General features: G+C 39.0%; 1 protein-coding gene across 12 annotated transcripts in view; it reads right to left on the bottom strand.

The window, feature by feature from the left end:
- Positions 1-6,935, bottom strand: part of R3hdm2 (R3H domain containing 2) — a 141,468-nt gene that overhangs the window by 76,117 nt on the left and 58,416 nt on the right. The window contains exon 4 of one of the 12 annotated variants that reach the window (XM_048361130.1): positions 1,243-1,301. The exons of the other annotated variants lie outside the window; for them this stretch is intronic. The gene's annotated coding sequence lies outside the window, so the exon portion shown is untranslated. The remainder of the gene's footprint in view (positions 1-1,242; positions 1,302-6,935) is intronic. 12 annotated transcript variants of the gene reach the window in all.

Raw genomic sequence — 6,935 nt, 5'->3', positions numbered from 1 at the left:
ACTTTCATCTGGGAGGAAAAAGTCTTTTGGTAAATTTTCCCTTGGTAATGACCTACTCACCTCCAAAAAGAAGGAAAACCAAGTTAACAAAACTGCCATCTTTTAATTCTACAGTAGTTTTCTTTCCCCCCCTCAAAGGCTATTCCTGTTCTAGTTGCAGACAGGGAACTGCTCCCAGTGACGTCAGAGCAGTCTCCCAGCAACGATTAAAGAGGGTTGTCCACCATAGGGGTTTCCTGAAAAGCTAACAAGAAATTATCCACATATTTGCTGCAATGTCAAATGCAAAGATGCAATGGAATTTCTCAACCTTATAATTCCAGTCTCTGACAGACTTCTAAATTGTTTACTATTTTGGAATGCTCTCCGGAATGCTAGAATTTTAGGATTATCTTCCTTTCATTGTCCCCTCCCCCTCTAAATGATATTTTGTTACTTTAAAACATTAGTTTGCAATAAATATAATCAAACTCCCATAGAAAATAGGGCTCATGATCTAAGACATTAATATCTTTTTCACTTCAAAGAATTTAGAGTAAGTGGAAGTACAGAACAGGAAAGAAAATGAAGACAGAAAATAAACCAGCAAGCTCTTAAAGGAACATCTCCACATAGGCTATTCACATGTAAGGTTCAATTTTGCTAGGCTCTTGTCTACTGAGCTTTTCAAACTGACCTCTATAGGCAGCCCTCCAAAGACCAGCCGCATTAAAATGGAGATGCATAAAAGGAACTGGAAATCTAAACACTGAATCCAAAAGAGGACAGGCTGGACTGCCATGACCACACCTAGGAGTATATCTAGCAACTGCTCCCTAAGCTCTGCTTTAGCTACATACATTCAAAATTAGAATTTATTCCAAACTACACGGACAAGGACTTTTATATAACTACCATTTTTGAGGTCTGAAAAACATCATGCACACTGCTTGATCAGGGACAGTGCAGATAAGGCAGAAAAATTCTAAATTGCCAAATTCAACACAAAATTATTAGGTTTAGAAAGCTGCTTATGAACCCCTTTTCTTTCCATATTTAGAAAAGGCAGTTAGGTAAAATTCATTAATAGCAGAATTTACAGGGTTAATTCAGGCATCCTGCTTCAGCAATCCTGACTTTGGTCTCAGCCAATTCTATAAAGGAACAAACACAATAGTATCCCTATCATTAAAACATCCCACTTTAGCTTCAGATCTGTTTAATGGTACCCAGTTATCATCAAGTCATAAAGAGAGAACGCACCGCTTCAGATGGATTTTTCTTCTTCCTTCTCTCGTCCCCTCCCTCTCAGAAGAAAAAGACTGCAAACAAAATCGTACGTCACTGGAGGTAGAGGGAATCCCATCTCCGCACTCTTTAGAAGCCAAAGCCATCAAACAAAAATAAGCCAATTAAGAGAAACAAACAAGTAATCCAAAATAAGCAGTGGTAACACTAAAAGAAATTCATATGACAACCTGAATACATCAAAAGGCATTTTTAGTAAAAAGGTCAAATTCCTTCTAGGATGTTTATAATCACAAAGCTCCCCTACACACAGTAAAGGCAACACATTTCTTCATATCACATTTAAAGACAGGGGACAGTTACATAAAGACATAGGACAGAGAGGCATATTCACCAGCTGAGTGTAGATAGCTGAGGAATGACACAGTGAAGGATATTTATAGGGGATTCCCTGCTTCCTGCAATGTGCGTCAACAGCATCACCGGAGAACAGAAATCACCACTGTTCTCATAAACTAAATTTGAATGAACCACTGCTCGAAATAGCGACAGGAAAGGTAGATTCTGAATAGAGTAAAAGTTATAGCAAATCTGATTTTTAAAATATTTTAAAGATTAAAATAATAATAATCCGGCAAACAGAAATACTCACAGAATCATAAAATTTAACATGAGAAAATTCCCTAATTTCTTTAGTGTATATTATATAGCTAAATCAATCAAGATAGAAATGTCAATCTTTGTAGCCTCTTCCCTCCTGACCTATGAAGTTCAAGGATTTTTATTTAATAAAAGAAAATTATCCCAAACTCACCCCAGATGATCTGCATTTACACCAACCATGAGCTCACATTATTAATGGAGATACCTCATTGCAAGGATCTGTTATGCCGGAATTTTGCCGGAAGAATTCCTTCTGGGAAACCTGTGCCTTTCTCTCTTCCCCCGCCTACAAGCCCCATCCATCCCCGCCCCCCCCCCTTTACCCTTGAATGAAATGCTACTGATCCTTGCTGCTGCGACTCCAGCAAGCTAACTGCTCTGACAAGCAGCTCTAAAGCAGACCATGGCCCAGCTGTTCTGAGAGATGTCACCCAGAGCTCTGCCAACAGTCACACTCGCACATTCCCCCTCACCTCCCTCTCTCTCTCTCTTACACACACACACACACAAGTGCAGGCACATGCACGCGCGCGCGCGCACACACACAGACACACAGACTGCAAGAGCATTTCCTCCCACCACCTCTTCTTTCTCTCATTCAAGTATTTCAGTGGCAAGCCTGCCTCCACACTGTGCTGAGGATAGCTTTTAAAGATACAGCAACAACTCCTTTCTGCTGCTGATGTTTAGATGCAAAATAGCTATGCTAGTGAAGAGTAATGATTTGGGGATATGTATTGGATTAAAAGTTCACCTTTGCCTTTTCTTCATCTGCAAAAGAATTGAGGCCAGACAAATGGTTAGTGCCTAAAAGCTACAGGCTCAACTTCAGAAATGTAAAATAAAGACTGAAACCTGTTAAATAGAATTTTCTTTCTAGCAAGCTATATTTAGTAGAATAGATTTTCATTTTGGGGCAGAAGGTAGGCAGCATAAAATAGCAGTAGCTATCTATTCCTCCTTTAGTTTTTGCCCTCAAAGAATGGGAGGAAGATTTTGGCTAAAAAAATGAGGGAACAGGAAAACCAGAAAGTCACCTTACAAACCGAATTGAGAGAATAAATTAAAGGAAGTGATATAAAGGAGATCAGAAGAGAAGAGTAATAATCTGGAGTATGAGCTCTGGAATGACAGAGATAAACATGACTCTAAGACTTTTTTTTTAATCCTTTTTTTTCCTTTAATCTTTTTTTTTCCTTTGGTAGTAGGGACTAAACCCAGGACCTTGCATATGCTGAGTTATATGCCAAGTTACTCCTCCCACCTCAGGTCTTAATTTTTCTTTTTGGGTCCAAGGAAAAGTAGTTATGATTACTACAGCAGGAATTAATGGACATTATAGGTCTGTATTAGCACAAAATAACATAGTTAAAACTCAGGCAACTTGAAGAAAGCAATAACCTTGTCACAAAGACTCATCTAACCATTTATTCAAACACACACTTGCTATGTGTTTATATTCTTATTATGGACTAGGCACTATGATAAAGTCTGTGAGACAAAATCATTAAAGGTCATTCTAAAGATGAAAAGAGACTGGCTTTTCTTCTGAGTGAAATGACAAGCCACTAGGGGTATAAGGCCAAACAGACCACTGAAAGAAATCTGGCTTTTATACTTAAGTGAGGTTAGAGGCCATTGATGATGTTATTTTTTAAAATCTAATGTTTCTTTTCATTCATTCTTTAAACTTCTTTTTTTATCTTTTTTTGGGGGAGTGGGGAAGTGCCAGTCCTGGAGCCTGAACTCAGGACCTGGATGCTGACCTAAGCTTTTCTGCTCAAGGCTAGCACTATACCACTTGAGCCACAGCTCCACTTCCAGCTTTTTGGTGGTAACTGGAGATAAGTTTCACAGATTTTCCTGCACAAACTGGCTTTGAACCATGATCCTCAGATTTCAGCCTCCTGAGTAGCTAAGATTACAGGCGTGCACCACCAGCGCCTATCCTTGAATTACATTTCTTTGTGGCCTCCAAATTTTTGTTTAAAAGTTTCTAATAACAGAGAGGTTATAAGAATAGTACAAAGCTGGGGCTGGGAATATGGCCTACTGGTAGAGTACTTGCCTTGTATACATGAAGCCCTGGGTTCAATTCCTCAGCACCACATATATAGAAAACAGCCAGAAGTGGTGCTGTGGTTCAAGTGGCAAAGTGCTAGCCTTGAGCAAAAAGAAGCCAGGGACAGTGCTCTGGCCCTGAGTTCAAGGCCCCAGACTGGCAAAAAAAAAAAAAAAATGTACAAAGCTAGGCACTGGTGGCTCATACCTGTAATCCTAGCTACTCAGGAGACCGAGATCTGAGGATCAAGGTTCAAAGATAGCCCAGGCAGGAAAGTCTGTAAGACTCTTAATCTCCAATTAACCACTAGAAAACCAGAAGTGGCCCTGTGGCTCAAAGTGGTAGAGTGCTAGTCTTGAGCGAAAAAAGCTCAGGGACAATGCTCAGGCCCTGAGTTCAACTACCATGACCAACAACAAAAAAGTAAAGTGACATGGGGTAATGCACACATGTAATCCCAGCATTTGGGAGGCCAAGACAAAAGGATCTTAAGTTTGAGGTATAGTACAACCTGTTTCAATAAACAAAGTAAAATGTAAAACTCCAATGTGTTTAGAAGAAAACACAGGGGAGTACATCTTTATGACCTAAGATTAAGCAAATAATTTTTATTAGAAGAAAACACAGGAGGTTAAATCTTTAAATCTAATATTAAGCAAATAATCTTTATTAAAAATTTTAAATTGTTATTATAAAGGTGATGTATAGAGGGGTTATCATTTCATAAGTCAAGTCATGAGTACATTTCTTTTTAGACAATGCCACCCCTTCATTCCCTGTTTTTCCCTCCTGTTTGTCTACAAGTAGTATAGTTTATTTTCAACAATACCACTGCTGCATTTGTTCACTCTTAGTCTGTGCCTCCCCCTGCCCTGCCAAAGACAGATAAATGAACAATCAAGACAACAGAAAAAAAAAAAAAACCTTTGTTTCCACTTCCTGGAGCTCATTTCAATAAATATTATTTTATATGATCAGAGGCAGAGAGGCATTGTGTCTTTGAGTTCCTACCCTAAGAGTATCTTCCTTTAGTCTTCTTTCTCATATGATAGAAAATATGCCTTACTTATCTCTCTGAGCTTGATTTACCTCATGTAACATGATGTGTTCCAGGTCCATCATTTCCCTGAAAATGACATTTTTCTTTCTAATGGCTGTGTAAAATTCATTTTTTAGATCCACTTATCTGTCGTAGGGCATTTGGGCTGTTTCCATAATTTACTATAGTGAACAGTGCAGCAATTAACATGGATGTGCAAGTGTCCATATAGTATCCTGGCTTGTGTTCTGGGTAGATGCCCAGGAGTGGTATGGCCCTGTTGTAGGGAAGATCTATGTTTAGTTTTTTTGCGGAAATTCCAGACTGCTTTCCAAGGGTGGTATACTAGTTTACATTCCCACCAACAGTGGAAGAGGGTTTTTTCCCCCCACATGCTCACCTGTACTTATTGTTCAAATTCATGATGTTGGCCAATCTAAATGGTATAAGACGGAATCTCAAAGTTGTTTCAATTTGCATTTCCTTTATGGCCAAGGATGATAAGGATTTCCTCATATGTTTCTTTTTGATTCTTACTTCTTCTGAGAAGTCTCTCTTTAGCTCCTTTGCCCATATAGGGATTGGATTATTAGCTTTGGGAGGAGTTAATTTCTTGAGCTTCTTGTATATTTTGGATATTAGGCCTTTCTTTGTCAGATGTATTGCTGGTAAAGAACTTTTCCCAGTCTGTTGGCTTTTTACTTTAGTAATTATAACCTTTGCTGTGAAAAAATTTTTTATTCTGATGTAATCCTATTTGTCAAGTCTCTCTCCTATCTGCTGTGCCCCTGAAACTCTTCTCAAAAAGTTTCCTGATGCTTATAAGTTCTAGTGTTTCTCCTACTCCTTCTTGCAATAATTTAAAACTTTCTGACATTGAGGTCTTTGATCCACTTTGAATTAATATTAGTGCATGATGACAAACAGGGATCCACTTTTAGTTTTCTGCATATGGATGCCCAGTTTTCCCAACATCAATTAATGGAGAGGCTGTTTTCCAGCATTAATCTTTGTTTCCCTTATCAGGTAGCTGTAAGTATATGGTTTTATTTCTGGTTCTTCTAATCTGTTCTATTGATATTCAGATCTATTTTTGTGCCAATACCAAGCTATTTTTGTAATTATAGCTCTGTAGGAGAGCTTGAGGTCTGGGAATGTGGTACCACACACAGATATTGCTTTTTTTTTTTTGCCTAGAACTGCTTTGGCTATTCAAAGCCTTTTGTTGTTGCATATGAATGTTTGGATTGTTTTCTCTACCTTGGTAAAGAACTTCACTGGGATTTTAATGGGATTACATTAAATTTGTAGATCATTTTTGGCAGTATGGCCATTTTCACAATATTATTCATTTCTTCAAATTTTCATAGTTTTTGCCTTAAGGTTTATTCCCAAATATTTTTTGAGGCTACTGCAAATGGAGTTATTTTCCCGATTCCCCTCTCTTAAGGAAAAAAACTTTAATTATATGTAAAAATCAAAATTCATGGGCTGGGAATATGGCCTAGTGGCAAGAGTGCTTGCCTCACATACATGAAGCCCTGGGCTCGATTCCTCAGCACCACATATATAGAAAATGGCCAGGGGCTGGGAATATGGCCTAGTGGCAAGAGTGCTTGCCTCCTACACATAAAGCTCTCAGTTCGATTCCCCAGCACCACATATATGGAAAACGGCCAGAAGGGGCGCTGTGGCTCAGGTGGCAGAGTGCTAGCCTTGAGCGGGAAGAAGCCAGGGACAGTGCTCAGGCCCTGAGTCCAAGGCCCAGGACTGGCCAAAAAAAAGAAAAAAGAAAATGGCCAGAAGTGGGCACTATGGCTCAAGTGGTACAGTGCTAGCCTTGAGCAAAAAGAAGCCAGAGACAGTGCTCAGGACCTGAGTCCAAGGCCCAGGACTGGTGGGGAAAAAAAAAAAAAAGCAAAATTCATTAAACAACAACAACAA

Source organism: Perognathus longimembris, chromosome 1 (assembly GCF_023159225.1).
Source record: "Perognathus longimembris pacificus isolate PPM17 chromosome 1, ASM2315922v1, whole genome shotgun sequence".
Classification (NCBI taxonomy): Eukaryota; Metazoa; Chordata; class Mammalia; order Rodentia; family Heteromyidae; genus Perognathus; species Perognathus longimembris.
This window is presented reverse-complemented; position numbering and strand designations above follow the sequence as displayed.